The sequence below is a fragment of the Mustela putorius genome, unplaced genomic scaffold (genome assembly GCF_011764305.1).
Source record: "Mustela putorius furo isolate JIRA1106 unplaced genomic scaffold, ASM1176430v1.1 tig00003942_pilon_pilon_pilon, whole genome shotgun sequence".
Classification (NCBI taxonomy): Eukaryota; Metazoa; Chordata; class Mammalia; order Carnivora; family Mustelidae; genus Mustela; species Mustela putorius.
This window is the reverse complement of record NW_025422087.1, coordinates 16,088,792-16,107,440: the sequence shown is the minus strand read 5'-3', so window position 1 is coordinate 16,107,440 and position 18,649 is coordinate 16,088,792. Positions and strand designations below refer to the sequence as shown.

Below are 18,649 nucleotides of genomic sequence, written 5' to 3'. Positions count from 1 at the left end.
CCCCGCCCCCCGAAGGAGGGGCCTCGCCCTCGTCCCCGCCCCAGTCTCCGGGGCGGCCCGGAGCCCGAGGAAGAGGAAGGGGACGAGGACAACGAGCGACGGGGCGGAGGAGGAGGAGGAGGAAGAGGAGGCCGACCAACAAGATGGCCCCTGCTGCAGGAGCAGCCTCAGCAGCAGCAGGTGGGAGGCTGGAGGCGGCGCTGGCGGTGGCGACGGCGGCCGTGGCCCGGCGGCCTGGGACAGAGTCAGAGTCGACGGTGGCGGCGGCGGCGGCGACGGCTGCCGCGGCAGTGGCGACGGCCGCGGGGACTCGGAGCTGAGAGGAGCTGCTGCTCGGACCAGCGCGGTGAGCGAGCGGCGGGCGGCGGCGGCGAGGGGAGCGCGGGGCAGCCGCCCGGCCTCCGTCGGGAACAATAGGCAGCCGCGGCGGGGGAGAGGCCGTCCTCGCCCGCCCTCCGCCCCTCGGCCGTAGCGGCCGCCGCCTCCCCACCCCACCCCCCGGCCTCGGCCCTGCCGGCAGCGGCGGGGCTTGTCAGCGCCCGGCGTCCTTAGGCCTCAGGCCTCCGAGCGCGGCCGCGAGGGCCTCGCCGGGTGGGTAGGCCGTGGGGAGGTGCGGACGCCGCCCCGGCCGAGGGGAGGGCGCGGGAGACTTCGGCCGGAGGGAGGGGGCCAAAAGGCGCCCAGCTCGGCGGTTACTCCGAGGGCCTCGGCGGGCGGAGAGTGCGCGCAGGAAATGCTTTTTGGACCCCCCCGGTCTGTGGGGGTGGGGAGGTGAAGGCGTCTGTAAACTGGCACCGCCTCCGCCTCCCTGCACTCGGGGCTGCTCCCTTCGCTGACCCCTTGCGCGCTCCCCTCCCTCGACCCTGTGGGTTTCACGGTGTCAATCGTGTATGCGGGTGTCTTTTTTAAAAAATTTTACGTGCAACAGCAAGAAACATGCGAGGTAAAACGCGATTATCGATAAGGGCTGGGGAGGGATGGAGGGCCGAGGGATGTTCTTAAAACATCTCTTGGCATCAGTTCCCTCTAAACAGCAGTTACGACCACGTCCCGGGTGAGAGTGAAACAAGGGCTCTTGTGGAGCAGTAATAATATAACTCTTGACATCCCAGAATAGTCCATGAAACTGGAAACAAAGCCACTAACTGGCAACGCGAAGACAAATGGTAATGTTTGAATAGAACTTTTCTTCAAACGAACCGTTTTGAATTATTAATGTGCCGCATAAGAAACAACAACGTTAGCCCAGAATGGACCCAATGAAGCATTTCTTCAGGAGAGAATTGGTTCTTCTCCGGGCTAGAACTTCTTGTGTCTTGCCTCCTGTTCTAATTTTTGCCTTTCAGTAATTTGTTCTAAGACTTAACCTTTCCTTTGAGTTTGAGATGTGATTTCTAACGCAGATTTTAGTAAGATTTCAAAACTTTTTTGTAACTTTCAAAAACTACAAACAACTGTTCTCTTTTGAGGGTTTTTAGGCTTTCGGAGGAGCAGCTCTTTATTGCATTTGCCCTCCGGCAGTGGTGCCTGTAACTTCAACAGTTAACTGCGTCTACTCCTAAATTTAATTTTTCGAGACATCTACCTCGTGCATTTCCAGGTTGGGGGGGGGGGGTTGGGGTGAGGTGATTCAAGTTATTTCTATTCCAGTTTCTACCCAGGTGTGCAGAAATTTATATTAAAAGTGTTTGGATGCATCCAGGAAGATGGCTTTCTACTATTAATGTTCAGTTGCGAGGTCCACCTAGTTTGTGTTCTTAAAAGGAAGATTGAAGATGCCAGTTAATATCTTTCATCCATTTTTAGGGTAAATTTCTGCTTAGAATTGTCTGTGTTGTAATTCAAAGCATTTTTAGGTTATGTGAAATTTAATGAGTGGAGCTAGTCCTTAATTCTTTCAGAAGAATTGACAGTAAATACATTAGCACTTGAACAAAAATGGAGGTTGAAGTATCTTATTGTTGTTTAGGTTTGAAATAAAGTGGAAAAATACAAATAACTTTCATTTTATGCCTAGCACAAATAATGTAGATGTTTTGACTTTAAAGTGATGGGGAAAGAACGACTTTAACATGGCTTCAGCAAATGTGAATTTTCAGGGAGTAAGTTTCAGAAAGGACACTTCTTTTTTGAAGTGCTGAAACCCATAAATTTTTTTTTTAAAGATTATTTATTTATTTATTTATTTGACAGAGAGAGATCACAAGTAGGCAGAGAGGCAAGCAGAGAGAGAGAGAGAGGAGGAAGCAGGCTCCCTAGCAAGCAGAGTCCGATGTGGGACTCGATCCCAGAACCCTGAGATCATGACCTGAGCTGAAGGCAGAGGCTTAACCCACTGAGCCACCCAGGCACCCCAAGAAACCCATAATTTTTTTAACGCTTAATTTTCTTGGGTCAGCACAAAGTGCACGTAAAGTCTAGCTTGTAATGATGCTTATATTTATGTGTGACCCTAAACCCATTAGAATGTACAAGTTTGAGAATTTTAAGTGGTTAGTTTGCTTTGTTATGAAAAAAAAAACTCTCTTCTTGTTGTATGAAGGACTAATTTGCCTCATACTTAATAACATTTCCCTGAAAACAAAAGAGATTTTTTTTAAAAGATTTTATTTATTTATTTGACAAAGAGAGATCACAAGTAGGCAGAGAGGCAGGCAGAGAGAGAGAGAGAGAGGAGGAAGCAGGCTCCCCACCAAGGAGAGAGCCCGATGCCAGGACCCTGGGATCATGATCTGAGCCGAAGGCAGAGGCTTTAACCCTCTGAGCCACCCAGGCGCCCCAAGATTTTTTTTTTTTTTTAAACATTTTTATTTGTCAGAGAGTGAGAGAGAGAGATTGGGAGCGCACACGAGCCTTGTGGGGACAGGCCGGCAGAGAGAGATGCAGACTCCTGGCTGAGCAGGGAGTCTGATGTGGGGAGGTGATCTTAGGACACTGGGATAGGGATGAGCCAAAGGCAGACAGGTAGTCAATTGGGCCACCCAGGGGTCCCCAAACAAAAGATTTTTAAATGTTAAGGTTTTGTATTTGAAATTGGGTGTTAACAATTTATGGTTTGGGTCTGGGTCCCTATTTCTGTTTAATGTTGAAAAACCTTTTAGAGACTTCTGGTTTTAATAGGTGTCAAAACTCTTTTAAGATATCCCTGTATCATCATATTTTATCAGTGTTTATTCTGATAATTTCAGTTTCTCAAGTAATATTTAAGAATTTCCTTGTGAGATTTTGGAATCATAGCTTAAGAACAAGATTTGCATTTTCTTGGTAATATTAAAAGTTCATATATATGATTAATTTGAAGAATTTGAGTTTTTTCTACCTAAAAATTTTATGATTTTTCAAAGCATCTTTGTTGAATGAGTAAAAACATTCACATTTAATTCTCCTATTTAGGCTATAATATTGGTGGTATTGTTCTCACTTTATATATGAAGAATCTGAGGCTAGGAGAAGCTATGTCACATAATTAATAGGTAAAAGAGCTTACTCAAACCCAGGTCTTGTGGACAAATTAGATGCTTTACTACTGCCACCATGTGTCTCAAGGTTTAACTTTGAAGCCTTTCCTATGTTGACGGATTTCCTTGTTTTGATCAGCAGCTGTGCTTTGTAATGCTGTACTTGCCTTTAGCCCTAATATCTTTCTATTAACATTATTTATACACTGCCAAATACTCACTTCTAAGTTTGAGAAAGTATTTATTCATGTGAATTACAAATGAAACACTTATTTTTGCTTTTAGTAAATTTAAATGTGGTTGATCTAGAAACTCATACCATTTACATAGGACAGATTTGTTATATTACTGTAATCGTTTCATGGCTGTAATTTGCTATGTAAACAGTTGCTAAATTGTGCCTGTGAAATGCTTCATGGAAATTTAAAAATGCTTTTAGTAACATTCAGGAATGCTCAAGTTGGGTCAGCTAACATTTGAAATTCTCCATTTATAATTTTTTAAGGCCATAAACCATTTAGAGTTCTGCACCATCTTTTCGTCTCTAGATCTCGGGGTTGAAAATGGAATTCTCTGGGAGGCTAGGCAGTCTACTCTTGGATATATCTTGAGAGTGGTTGGCACTCAACACAGTGAAGAATACACTGATAAATGATCCTTGTTTGGTGGATACTTCGGAGCAAGATGTTCTTTGGCAGGGTATACTGACCTGCTTTAGCTTTGGCCCTGTCAATGCTCAGGAGTTCAGATATTCTTTGGGGTTAGATTCAAATGTATTTAAATTCTCACATTGGCCTGCATCAAAACAGTCACAGTAGATTTCAAAATCAGCCTGTTTTTGTAGGACGTTTTTGGACGTTTTTGAAGACCTTGTTCTCTTGTTTAATCCTGGAGTCTAGGCTGGATTTGGACTAGCCATAGAGGTTGTTACGCCCTAAGAATGATTTTGTCTGGCGTAATACAAAGGAATTTTTCTTATTCCAACGTTTCTTAGATTCTGTGTATTTTTAAGTGAGCAGTTTACTAATCCTAAATAATGTTGCCTTATATCCCCAGGACATACAACTTTAACATATTTATTTATAGCTGTTATTGGTCAAACTTGTGCCTGTTCACTTCTTACATAATATTCTTGTTTACCCTTTATGTAATTTAGGCACTTCTTATTAGTTCACAGTGTTTTCCTAATTGGTTGAGGTTTGGGGAAAGAATTTTTTTTTTTTTAAGATTTTATTTGACAGAGATCGCAAGTAGGCAGAGAGAGGAGGAAGCAGGCTCCCTGCTTAGCAGGGAGCCTGATGCTGGGCTCCATCTCAGGACCCTGGGACCATGACCTGAGCTAAAGGCAAAGGCTTTGGCCCACTGAGCCACCCAGGAGCCCCTGGGAAAAGAATTTTAGTAAAAAATTTTAGTTGACCTTTCGTGCACAGTTGAGCTGACTGAAATTGTGACCTGCGGTAGAGGAGTGAATATTTTAAGGTTCATCTATGTTTTTCTTTGATATTATTAACAAATCTATGTCTTATGTCAGCAATATTTTGATGTTAAGCATTTTAGCACTGACGTTAGTACTCATCACACTGATTATTACTGTGAGTATATGGTAATAATTTAACTTGTAATGCATCTAGAAATCTCCAAGATCTAAATAGCATTTGAACATGGTGGCAATGTTTTTGAAGAAGAACTCTAAAGAGGCCATTGTATACATATGTATTATATGTATATTATATATACATTATATATATATCTATCTTGACATAAACAACTTTTTAATTAAGGTTCAGGTCATTTAACATAAAACTAGTAATTTTAAAGTAAGCAGTTCAGTAGCAATATAGTCACAATGTTGTGCAGCCACCACTGTCTTAATTCCAAAACCCTTTGATCACCCCCAAAGGAAACTCTTTACCCATTAGGCAGTTATGGCCCCTTTCACCTCTCCCCCTCGTCCTTAGCAAGGACCATTCTACTTTCTGTCTCTGTGGAATTAACATAAATTTATATTGAGTCAAGATTAAGAAGCAGTATTATGTATAGTTGAAATTGTAGGAAAAAAACTTAAGGATATGATTGTTAGGAATCAAAAACCACCTCATTCTTTGCATGCTTTTCTTGAGTACAGTAGGCAGACTGCCAGGGACTCTTTATGGAAGAAAAGTTGAAAGTTTTCTTTGCAGACTCAAAAAGTTTTCTTTTTTTTCTCAGACTCATTTGTATTTCCTTATTGGGTTATGAGAATTAACTAAATTATGATGTTCTATACAGATAGGAGCAGCTAAGACGGACTTAGTTTGCGCTCTACAACTTGTTTGCCTTTTGGTTTTTCTCTCTCTTGTTTTTTCCTCCCCCCTCCCTTTTCTTTAGATTATATTGGAAAATGATCGTTAGGTTGAAATTCCTTGATCTTTATGAATCTGACTTTGTAATTATTTTACTCAGCTAATCTTTGAGAATATTCGGAGCTGTAATTTACCTGACACTCTGCTTTTAATCACATGTTGAATAAGTATTAAAAACCTAGGTTTTGGCTCTACCTGACTCCCTCCAAAAACATGACACTGTTACAGAACCAATTGATCTGTAGCTTTTTTTGCTTGGTTTAGTTGATGGATTGAGGGGGAAAATTATTAAGCTTTCTTTTCTGGAATAATGTGTAATGCACTTTGACCTCTGAAATTTTATTTATTTTTAAAGTAATCTCTACACCCAACATGGGGCTCAAACTCAACAATCCCAGGATCAAGAGTCACACACTCTACCCACCAAGCAAGCCAGACAACCCTTTTTAAAAAAAATTTTTTTTTTCAGGTCACCTGGGTGGCTCAGTGGATTAGGTGTCTGCTTTCAGTTCGGGTCATCATCCCGGGGTTCTGGGATTGAGTCCCGCATCCAGGTCCTTGCTCATCAGGGAGCCCTCTTCTCCCCCTGCCTGCCTCTCCTCTTGCTTGTTCTCTTTTTCTCTCTCTCTGTCTGTCAAATAAATAGAATATTAAAAAAAAAAAAAGTTTTGTGGTTTTTTTTTTCTTTTTAGTAATCTTTACACCCAAGATCAAGAGTTGCCTGTTCTTCCTGACTGACCCAGCCCAGTGCCCCAGACTTCTGTAAATTTAGGATTGCTTAATTTGAAGTTTCAGTTTTGGGCTTTGGAAATACTCTTATCCTTTTGTTAAATTCAGAATGGTACTCCCTCCCCGCCCCAATTAAATTGAAATCTTTAAATTTATGGTGATAGGTGCAAAACAAGTTTCATGTTATTAGTAAAGATTTGTAATGAATTACAGGAGATCTAAGTGAGGCAGAAAATTTTAAATTTTGATATTAATCTCCCTCTCCCCCCCGCTTTTTTTTTTTTTTTTTTAAGATTTTATTATTTGAGAGAGAGAGAGAACACACAAGAAGGGGAGGGTGAGAGGGAGAAGCAGACCCCCGCCGAGCAGAGAGCCTGATGTGGGACTTGATCCCAGGACTCCAGGATCATGACCGGAGCCAAAGGCAGTTGCCCGACCAGGCACCCCTCCCTCTCCCCCTTTTTAAAATGTGGTTTTAAATATTCATATTTTCTTAGTTGTTTCCAAATGTCAAGAGTTCTCCATCAGACATGAAAACACTCTAAAACAAGCCCTCAGCAACCTCCAGATTACTCTTGATATCCTCTGGCCATAATCTTGGGACAAGAAGGGCATATAAAAAGTCACTTCAGTAATAGCCCCTTTTCAAGGGAAAACTTCGTTAAAAGGGCAACTTAAAAAGTGATGAGAAAGAATTACTTACAAATACTTACAATTAAGTACTTTTCTTTAATAGGGGGACTTTTTTCAGAAAAGTATTAACTCTTTATAAATATTTCTGTATTTTTGTATATACCTCATTTATTTTTTATAGTAACATAGGAAAGCTAGTATACTAAAGTAATACATTTAATCATTGGGGTGCCTGGGTGACTCAGTCAGTTAAGCGTCAGACTTGGTTTCGGCTCAGATCATGGCTCAGGTCACAGCTCAGGTCATGATCTCCCAGTCCTGGGATTGAGCCGTAGTGTGGTTCCATACTCCATGTGGGTTTGCTTCACATTCTTTCTCCCTCTCCCTCCCACTTCATCCCTCCCCACCTATATTCGTCCTGTGTGTGCCAGCTGTCTCTCTCTTTCAAATAAATAAATTCTTAAAAAAAAACAAAACAGTACATTTATCATTAACATCTTTAAGTGAAGTGATGTTTAGAGATCTATACTTAAAAATATGGCTTAGTGGAAGATTTGTGAGTGAAGTAGGATTATTGGATTCTTAGCTTTATTATAGAGCAGTAGTTCATCTCTTCAGGTCCCAGTTTAGAATAAGAAGTATACAAAAAAACTTTTGTTACAAGATTAATGAACCAGATCATCTGCACTAAAGCACTGATTTAGGTGCTCTCTTGGTTTGTACATAATTCTAATAAATTTGATTATCTGTTCTCTAATTCCATAGCAGATTAAAAGGTGCAAATTAGCTGTGGGAGTAGAGGCACTATAGGTAAAAGGGATAGGAAGGGGAGGGGTTTACAGAAAAAAACCATGTTAGCTTGGGGCCATTTAATACAGGGACAACACCTCAGTAGACTGAGTGTGTCATTTAATTATTATGCTATATAACTTATTCCTTTTTTTTTTTAACCTATTCCTGGTGATAAATTCATTGTAGGAAAATTCAGTTATGTTCATAATTTTGGAAGTCATAAAAATATGTACAGAGTATATTAGAACACAGGCTTTGGAGTCTGATATCTATGTTCCCATCTTTTATCAGTTAAGCTTTATGATTCTTCATCTCTAAAATCAGAAATGATAATACCTTCCTTTATTTTTTTTTAAGATTTTATTTATTTATTTGACAGAGAGTGAGATCACAAGTAGGCAGAGAGGCGGGGCTGGGGGGGGGTGGTAAAGTAGGTTCCCTGCTGAGCAGAGAGCCTGATGTGGGGCTCAATCCCAGGACCATGAGACCATGACCTGAGCCAAAGGCAGAGGCTTAACCCACTGAGCCACCCAGGCGCCCTAGATATACTTTCCTTTTAAAGATTTGTTTTGGGGGTGCCCGGGTGGCCAGTTAGTTAAGCAACTCAATCTTGATTTTAGCTCAGGTCATGAGACCTGAGTCCTCCCCCCCAGGCTCCTCCCTCTGCTCCTCCCTGATGCTAGCACACACATCTGCATGGACATGTGCGTGCATGCTCTCTCTCTCTCTCTCGAATGAATGAATGAATAAATGAAATCTTAAAGATTTATTTTGAAGTTTCAAATGAGATAACATACATCTTCAGTATAGTACCTGATACATAGTACTCAGTCAATAAATAATTTTCCTCCGTAAATTCTGTTTAACAAAAATCATTTTAGAAAGATATTCATCTAGACTATTTGAAATTGTTTTGCTACTGAAGCTGCGTATAAAGTTTGTGTAGTTTAGGATTAAATGTATGTATATTTTTTTTTTCCTAAGGTTTTATTTTTAAGTAAACTCTACACCCAGTGTGGGGCTTGAGCTTACAACTCTGAGATTAAGAGTCATATGCTATATGCTATACAGTGAGCTAGCCAGATGTCCCTGTATGTGTACTTTTGAAAGTAGTGGTCAGAAATGAGATACCAGGGTTGCCTGGGTGGCTCAGTGAGTTAAAGCCTCTGCCTTCAGTTCAGGTCATGATCCCGGAGTCCTGGGATTGAGCCCTACACCGGGCTCTCTGCTCCCCTGCTCCCCTGCCCCCCCTCCCCTGCCTGCCTCTCTGCCTACTTGTGATCTCTGTCAAATAAATAATAAAATCTTTAAAAAAAAAAAAAAAAAGCAAAGAAAGAAATGAGATACCATTCTCGTTTTCTTCCCATGTCAGTCTTTCATTGATATGGATCTGTGCTATTCCTTACTAGCCATTAGCTACAAATGGCTACTTAAATATAAAATTTGTAATAGACTTAAATTTTTTAGAGCAGTTTTAGGTTTATAGAAAATGTCCTGAAGGTAAAGATTTTCCGTATACACCTTCCCCTTACGGTTACTTCTGTTAACATCTTGTACTAGTGTGCATTTGTTATAATTGATGATCCAATGTTGATAAATTGTTATTAACTAAGTTCCATAGTTTATATGAGGATTCACATTTTGTGCTGTGTAGTTTCCTGAGTGAGATTGTCTTCTTTCACTTAGCAATGTAGCGTTTAAGGTTCTTCTATGTCTTTTTGTGGGGCTTGATAGCTCTTTTTTTTTTTTTTTTTTTTTTTAAGATTTTATTTATTTGTCTGAGAGAAAGAGATTACACAAGCAGGGGTAGCAGCAGGCAGAGGGAGAAGCAGGCTCACTATGAGCAAGGAGCCTGATGCAGGACTTATGATCCCAGGACCTGACCTGAGTGGAAGACAGATCCTTAACTGACTGAGCCACCCAGGTGTCCCTAGCTCATTTCTTTTTACTACTAAGTAATATTTCATTTTGTGCATAAACTTAAGTTTTAATTAATTAAAATAAAATAAAATTTAAAATTTTGTTCCTCAGTTGCACCAGGCCACATTTCAGTGATTCAGTAATCACATGTGGCTAGTGGCTACCATACTGGAAACTGAAGACAAAGAACATCTCAGGAAGTTTCATTGAAAAGTGCTGATGTAAACTATCCTCCGAAGGTCCAGTTTCCTGTTTATGTTCACTCTCAGAGAAAACTTACTTCTTTCCATGATCTCAGTTTGTCCTCAAGCCTACATTTTCTGTGCTTTGTTGCTTGTGTCACCGGCAGCCCTGAACTTTACATAATAAACTTTACCCCCTGAATGAAACAGTCTTACCAAATAAATATTGTCCATTAATGGTTTCCATGATTTCTTATTAGAGTATCATCTTTTACTCCATTTTTTGGTGTTCCTAAAATCTAGAGTCACCTTTTCTTGTTTTTCTCTAAACCTTTCAAATTTATTTATCAAGGATATACAGGTCTCAGAGCTAATAAATGGCAGTATTGAGATTAGAATTTAGATCTCCTTAACCTAGTTCTCTCTTGGGCTCCGCACTAATTGGGGTTGCCTTTACAGTTGTGTTTGAAGTTACAATCACTTTTGAAAGAGGTCATTGGGAACCATTTAATTATATACTATCTAATTTTAAATAGTATATTTATAGTCAACTATAGATTTAATAGTTAAATTATTCTTATTCTTTAAATAATTAGAATCTTAAAGAAGAAAATTATCCCATTTAGCTGATTTCTTCTTATAATTCAGTTATGATGGGAAAATATTTTTGAGTATGAGTCATTTTCAATAATGAAAATTAATTTCCACCACTAATTCTGAATTGGCTAGTAAGGGTGAATAGAATTTAACTGAACATTATTGGCATCCAGAATTCCGTGTTGGCACTTGGCTTTACACTTGGGTTCTATTCATACTACATTTTAATCTGTAAAATCCAAATTGGTTACCACATGAACTTGTATCTTCCTTAACTCACCTCTGTGAAGTTTCCAGAGCTTGAGAAATGGAGAACCTTATGTCATTCTCTTTTGCCCCTCCCCCCTTTTTTTGAAAGATTTTATTTATTTGACAAACAGAGATCACAAGGAGGCAGAGAGGCGGGTGGGGAGGTGGGGGTGGGAAGCAGACTCCATCCCAGGACCCTGAGATCATGATCTGAGCCAAAGGCAGAGGCTTTAACCCACTGAGCCACCCAGACACCCCCCCCTTTTTTTTTTAAATAAATAAGCTATAGCTCTGCTTTTGCTGAAAGTAGCTATATTGTGTTTGGTCTTGATTTGACCTTCCCTGTATCAGTATACAGTCATGCTTGCTCAAAAGGCCATTTTTGTGGAGATGTTCTGTTAAAGAGTCTTCCATATTTAAGTGCTGTACTTTAAAAAAAAAAAACAAACCTTGGGTTTTAGCCTTCCTCTTGAAATGCTTTCCCTATAATTACTCTTTTAAAAGCCATGTTTTATGTGTCAAATTTTACATTAATTACCCCATTGAAAGAAGTTTTTGAACTGTTTTGATTAAACAGTTTTTGCTTGAATTTAGCTTTTCTTTAACTTTATCAGAGGCTTAAAAAATAAATGTAAGGTTCTCTATATATTTAGAAAATTTGAGTTATAGATTCTGTGGATTTACTCATTATCTGAGTCAATTTTTTCAGAAATGTGATTTTATTATGATAGGGCTGTAGGTATGCAGTTGATGAAAACCTGTTCATAAGAGCCCAGAAGGCCGATTTATTTTCTTTCTACTGCTATAAAAAAAAAAAAAAAAAGATGGTTTTGTGAAATTAAAAAAAAAAAATCCTTAGGATAGATAGATCTCTAAATGCACTTAAGAGTAACTTAGAATATCACAAAGGCCAGAATAGATAATACTCTTATGAAAACATCATTGAATATTGAAGTAGTAGCACCTAGTTTCCTGATGATTGACATGCATTAGATAAAACTCAACAACTTCTTAGGTGCATAATGGCAAAATGGTTGGGGGGGAGGGTGGAGGGAAAGGAAGTAGGGAGTAAAACCTGTCAATAGGTTCTCCATATTTGGGAAAGATTTCGGGTTCAGTTGATTTTTTTAAAATTCTTTTTTCTTTTTAAAAGACTTTTTTTTTTTTTTTGGAAGATTTTATTTATTTATTTGACAGAGAGATCACAAGTAGGCAGAGAGGAAGAAGCAGGCTTCCTGCTGAGCAGAGAGCCTGATGCGGGGCTTGATCCCAGGACACTGGGATCATGACCTGAGCTGAAGGCAGAGGCTTAACCCACTAAGCCACCCAGGTGCCCCTTTTTGAAAGACTTTTTAGAGCAATTTTAGATTGACAGCAAAATTGAGAAGGTACTGCAATTTCTCATATACTCCCTGCTCCCACACATGCACAGTCTCCTCCAAAAAAGAAAAAAAAGATTGATGCATCTACATTGACTTTTTTTTTTAAGATTTTATTTATTTATTTGGCAGAGAGAGATCACAAGTAGGCAGAGAGGCAGGCAGAGAGAGAGGAGGAAGCAGGCTCCCCGCTGAGCAGAGAGCCCGATGCGGGGCTTGATCCCAGGACCCTGAGATCATGACCTGAGCTGAAGGCAGAGGCTTTAACCCCCTGAGCCACCCAGGCGCCCCTCTACATTGACATTTGAAGTCCATAGTTTACATAGGGTTCATTCTTGGTGTGGTATATTTAATGGGTTTGGACAAATGTATAATGACAAGTGTTCACAGTTACAGTATCATACAGAGTATTTGCATTACCCAGAAAAGCCTATTCATCTCCTCATTCCAACTCCTAGCAGCAAGTGATCTTTTTATTGTTTCCCTAGTTTTGCCTTTTCCATTGTGTCCTGTAGTTGGAATCATGCAGTAAGTAACCTTTTCAGGTGTCTTCTTTCTTTTAGCAATGCATTTAAGTTTTGTCCTTTTTTTTTTTTTCATAGCTTAATGCTGAATAATATTCCACTGTCTGGATATATCACAGTTTATCTATACTGAAAGACATCTTGGTTGCTTGCTTCTAAGTTTTGGAGGTTATGAATAAAGCTGCTCTAAACATCCGTTTACAGGTTTTTGTATAGTCCTAAGTGTTCAGCTCCTCTGGGTAAATAGCAAGGAAAGTGACTGCTTGATAGTATTGTGAGAGTATGTGTAGTTCTAAGAAACCATCAGACTGTTTTCAAAAGTAGATGTCCCATTTTGTATTCCTACCAACAGTGAATGAGAGGTCCTTTTGTTCCACATCTTTGCCACCATTGGATGTTATATATGTTCTGGATTTTGGCCATTCTGATGAGTGTATAGTAGTAGTATCATGTTGTTTTAATTTGCATTTTCCTGATGATTTATGATGTGGAGTATCTTTTTATGTGTTTATTTGGAATATAATTTTTAAAAATTTTAAGTAGCTCTCTGCCTTGCGTGGAGCCTAATGTAGGGCTTGAATTCACAACCCCGGGATCAAGACCTGACCTGAGATCAAGAATCAGACACTTAACCATTCAGCCCCCAGATGCTCTGGAATAAGATATTATATAATTGGAACCATACAATATGTAGTCTTTTCAGATTAGCTTTTTTTTTTTCTTTTGAACATTTTATTTGTCAGAGAGAGAGAGTGCATGTACACAAGCAGAGGGAGAAGCAGGTTCCCCTGTAAGCAAGGAGACTGATGCCAGGCTCAATCCCAGAACCCTAGGGTCATGACCTGAACTGAAAGTAGAGGCTCAACCGACTGAGACACCCAGGCGCCTCTCACATTATTAGCCTCTTTATTCTTACATTTTTAATCTGCCACTTCACCTTTAGTTTTCCTGGGTTATAGATATTTTTAAGGATGTGCTTAATTTTGGAAACATACTTTCTTCTAAATATTAAGTACCAGTATTAAAAAGTTTGACTCTTTGTGTGGTGATACATCCTGCTGTCCTAAGTCCTAATGCCATTCGGCTTTATCTTTTATGTGAATTGTCCCAGCACTATCTTTAGGAATATGAAACTTGTTACAATCAGGCACAATAGTGATTTTTTTCAATCCTTCAACAATTACTGAGCAAATATTACACGCCATGCAGCTCACAACAGTATGGACTTTCTCATATAGAAAGAACATAGAATATATTGGAAACACAAGAGGAGTACCTAATACAGGCTGGGCTAAAAAAGGCTTCTTGAAAGAGCTTCCTGACCTAAGTGGGCCCTAAAGGATGAGTAGAGGTTTAAATTTCTAGATTTAGGGGAATACTTGAACCAAACAAAACCTAAAGTGAAAAAGAATATATTGTGTGCAAGGAAACCTTAATACTTTGGTAGAGAATAAAATATGAAGCAGCTAGTGATGAAAAGTAAGATTGGAGAGGTAAGTGGGGGCCACATCCTAAGATCTTTATGGCATGTTCAGGTACTTGGGATTGATCCTCTTCAGGCATCATTGAAGAAATTGTTGATGTTTTTTTAATTGAGGTATAATATGTATGCAGGAAAGAGTAATAAAATCTTGGGGTGCCTGTGTGGTTCAGACTGTTAAGTGTCTTCCTTCAGCTCAGGTCATGATCTCAGGGTCCTCGGGTCCAGCCTGGGTTTGGGCTCTCTGCTCAGCAGCGAGTCGGCTTCTCCCTCTCACTATCTCTCTGTGAGCTCTCGCCCGCGCGCACGCTCTCTCTCTCAAGTAAATAAATAAAATCTTGGGGAAAAAAAAACAGTAAAAACATCTTAGGGGCCCATCTTGATGACTTTTTACATACATACACTTGTGATATATCAGAACACTACCTAAATTAAGATCCCTACCATTTCTAGCACCTAAGAATTCTTTCTTCTGTTTCCCAGGTAATACCCTCCCCACTGCCACCCACCTTTACCAACAAGTATTCTAACTTTTAGCACCATAGACATTTTGTTTCTTTTTAAATGAAGTCGTAAAAAGTATTCTTTTTCCTCTATAAATTAAATCCTTCAGTAGGTGCTATTTTTTTTTTTTAAGATTTTATTCATTTATTTGAGAGAGAGCATAAGCCTGAGAGAGCAGGAGACGGAGAAGCAGACTCCCCACTGAGCAGGGAACCTGACATGGGGCTCGATCCCAGGACCCTGAGATCATGACCTGAGCTGAAGGCAGCCGTTTAACCCACTGAGCCACCCAGGTGCCCCAGTAGGTGCTATTTTTTATCTGGCTTTGTTCATTATGATTTCTGTGAAATTCAGCTATATTATATGTAACAGATCAATATTTCTTTTTTTTTTTTTTAAGATTTTATTTATTTATTTGACAGAGAGAGATCACAAGTAGGCAGAGAGGCAGGCAGAGAGAGAGAGAGGAGGAAGCAGGCTCCCTGCTGAGCAGAGAGCCGGATGTGGGACTCGATCCCAGGACCCTGAGATCATGACCTGAGCCGAAGGCAGCGGCTTAACCCACTGAGCCACCCAGGCGCCCAATATTTCTTTTATTATTGCTGTATTGTATTCCATTGTGTGACTTTGTCACAGTTTATCCATTCTACTGTAGCTGGAAATTTGGGTTGTTTCTAGTTTGTTTCGAGTTTTTTAGGAATAAAGCCACTATAAACTTTCTTGTATATATCTTTTGATGGACATAATTAGTCATCTCTCTCATATAAATACCCAGGAGTAGAATTTTTGGGGTCATTTGTAGACATTTGTTTGGCCTAAGTAGATACTGCCAATTTTCCAAAGTGAAATGTGCCAACTTACACTGCCATCAGCATTGTATGAGAATTTCACAGCTCATATCCTCTTTGGTATTGTTGTTTTAAAATTTTAGCCTGGGGCACCTCGGTGCCACAGTGGTTTGGGGGTCTAACTCTTGGTTTCAGCTCAGGCTGTGATCTCAGGATCATGAGATCAAGTCCCACGGCAGCTCGGTGCTCAGCATGGAGATGGTTTGAGAAGCACCTTACATTCATGCTCACTCTCTCTAAAAAAGAAATCTTAAAAAAAAATTTAGCCCTTCTAATATATATGGAGTTGTATCTCATTGTCATTTTAATTTAAATTCCCCACATGTGTAATGCTATTCTTTTTTTCTTTTTTTTAAGTATTTGTTTTTTTGAGAGAGAGCACGTGAGCACCCACAAGCATGGGGAGGGGCAGGGGGAGAGGTAGAAGGGGGCTCCCCACTAAGCAGGGAGCCTAATGGGGGGCTCCTTCCCAGGATCCCGGATCATGACATGAGCCAAAGGCGGACACTTAACTGACTGAGCCACCCAGGTGCCGTGTGTCATGTTATTCTATAACTTCAGCTGGCATATGGTATGCCTGTTGGCCATTTGGATATCCTTTTTGTGAAATGTTTGTTGAAGTCTGTTGTCTATTTTTTTTATTGAGTTTTCATGGAAGAAAAACATAGGTGAATAACCAGCAGCTGTGAGGAGAGTAGAGGAAGGCAGGAGCAAAGCTGGAAGCAGAGATCAGTTAAAAGGTTACTGTGTCATCCGGGTTAGAAGGCTATATATGCTCTGTGAGAGCAGGGTTGTTCTTTCTTTCAGGGCTGTAAGTTCAGATCCTAGGCCACTGGCACATAGTAGGATTTCAGTATTTTTTAAGTGAATGAATATGGGTCCTCAGGAAAGTAGAGAAGGAAAGGAATATATAGATGCAATGATAACATTTTTTTAATAAGAGTAGAAAACGATGGAATCTAGGATGATTGTCAGATTGCCAGATTTGTACATCAAGTGTCAAATTGGATAGTAGTGTCACCAAAGCAGCAAAGACCACAGAAAGAATTGCCATTTTAAAAATCAGGATACATTTAGTTACCGTGTGACCTTGAGCATATTACCTAATCTAATACATTCTTCAGTTTCCTCAACTCTGAAATTAAGCTTTACATTGTGATTTCTAATAGACTACGTGAGATAATGCATGTAGAACACTTAGAGTAGTGCCTGGCACATAGAATGTACTCAGGGTTAGATAGAGGAACAAACAAAAATCTCTATCCTGTAGAGCTTACATTTTGGCAGTGGTGGGTATGCACTGTAAGAAAAAAGTAAAGGGGCATATCGGATAGTGAGAAGTATTACAAGAAAAATTAATCAGGAACAAGATGGGAAGCAGCAGTTTGTGTATGGTGGTAGTGGGATTGGGGTTGAGAGATCAGGTTTAAATAAGTTAATCAAGTAAGGCCCTTCATTAGGGAATTCATAGATTAATGCTTAAAGAGAAATGAGGGAAAGGTTAATGATTGGGGGAATAGTGGGCAAACTGATCATAATTCTTTAGGAAAGCAGAGCTCCCTCTTTTTACCAAAAAGTGTAATTTAGTAGTAGTGATTACTGTTTATTGTGCAGCCCACATCAGTGAGACTTTCAGAAACCTTTTATCCCTTGCTGTCTGCAGCACATATAAATGTACTACACAAACCTGAGCATGAATTTAATCCCCAGAAGGTCATCATTATGTGTTTTGAAAGAAGTGTTTTGTGTTTAATTCTGATATAGTAGCAACAAACCAGTAGATTCTCTGAAAGTAGCTACTACTTGGAGATCAGCAAAATATCTTCCTTTACACTTTACCTGTTCCAAATCACAATTTACCTGTTCCAAATCCCCTTATATATATATAAATATATTGTAGCTATAATCCCCTGTGTTTGGAGTCATGTAACAGTTTGTCCATTTTTTTTTTTAATTCCTCAAAATGAAATTTTTTGCCCAGGATAACAGTCTAGAAATAATCCACACCTCTTATTTTGTTGCATTATTTTTCAAGCATCTGCAACTGAAAATCACTCAACTTTTGTTTTCTGGAAATAGTTTAAATCCTTTCAGGCATAGTCCATAAAAATAAAGTAATGACAAGGCCCTTAAGCCTCAGCTCTTGGGTTATGTGGACAGTACATCTTATTAATACTACTATTACTGCTTTATTATTGTTCCAAATGTTCAATTAGGTCTCTAAAGCAAAGATTCCTTAGGTCAGAGTACGTACTCGAGCGTCATCCAGCTGTTGCATCCCAAGCGAGTTGCATATACAACTTACCTGTTCTGAATACATTTTCCTGTTTTCTCATTGTTGTCCAGTTCTAGAATCAGTCACAGCCCTGTGGTAGCCACCAAGGAAGTCAAGGCACAGGTTCCCTGGGAAAAAAGAAAGAAGCAAGTGAAAGGAAAGAGGTGGGGGTTATGAGTGTGACAGATATGCTGCTTTGTTTTCTGGAGTAAAGAGGGGACTCTGTTCTCAAGTTTTGTTGCTGACACCTGTTTTTGTCCCTTCCAGTTCAATACCAGAAATCTGCTGATAGTCAAAATCCAAATATCATCATTGCTTCAAAATGACTACATAAAGTCATTTTTGAAGCAATGATGACATTTGGATTTTGACTATCAGCAGATTGTTTTCTAACTGTGATCAGTTTAACTGGAGTGTTTTTAACAGTTTAAAAGTAAGAATGTTAAGGGGCGCCGGGCGGCTCAGTCCGTTAATTGTCTGCCTTCAGTTCAGGTCATGATCCCAGGGTCCTGGGATTGAGCCCCACTTTGGGCTCTCTGCTCAGCAGGGAGTCTTCTTTCTCTGTCAAATGAATAAATAAAATCTTAGGAAAAAAAAATACGAAAGTAGAAAAAAAAATCTAACAAATAATAATCTTGAATGAAAGAAGCCAAAACACAAAAAAATACATGTTGATGATCCACTGTATAGAACTTTTATTTTTATTTTACTTTATTTATTTATTTTTAAGGTTTTAC

The 18,649-nt window shown here is 39.6% G+C and overlaps 1 protein-coding gene across 4 annotated transcripts in view; it reads left to right on the top strand.

The window, feature by feature from the left end:
* The first annotated feature begins 214 nt into the window (after window positions 1-214).
* Window positions 215-18,649, top strand: part of RC3H1 (ring finger and CCCH-type domains 1) — an 81,546-nt gene continuing 63,111 nt past the window's right edge. For all 4 annotated transcript variants that reach the window (XR_006603587.1, XM_045069725.1, XM_045069723.1 and 1 more), the window contains exon 1: window positions 215-346. The gene's annotated coding sequence lies outside the window, so the exon portion shown is untranslated. The remainder of the gene's footprint in view (window positions 347-18,649) is intronic.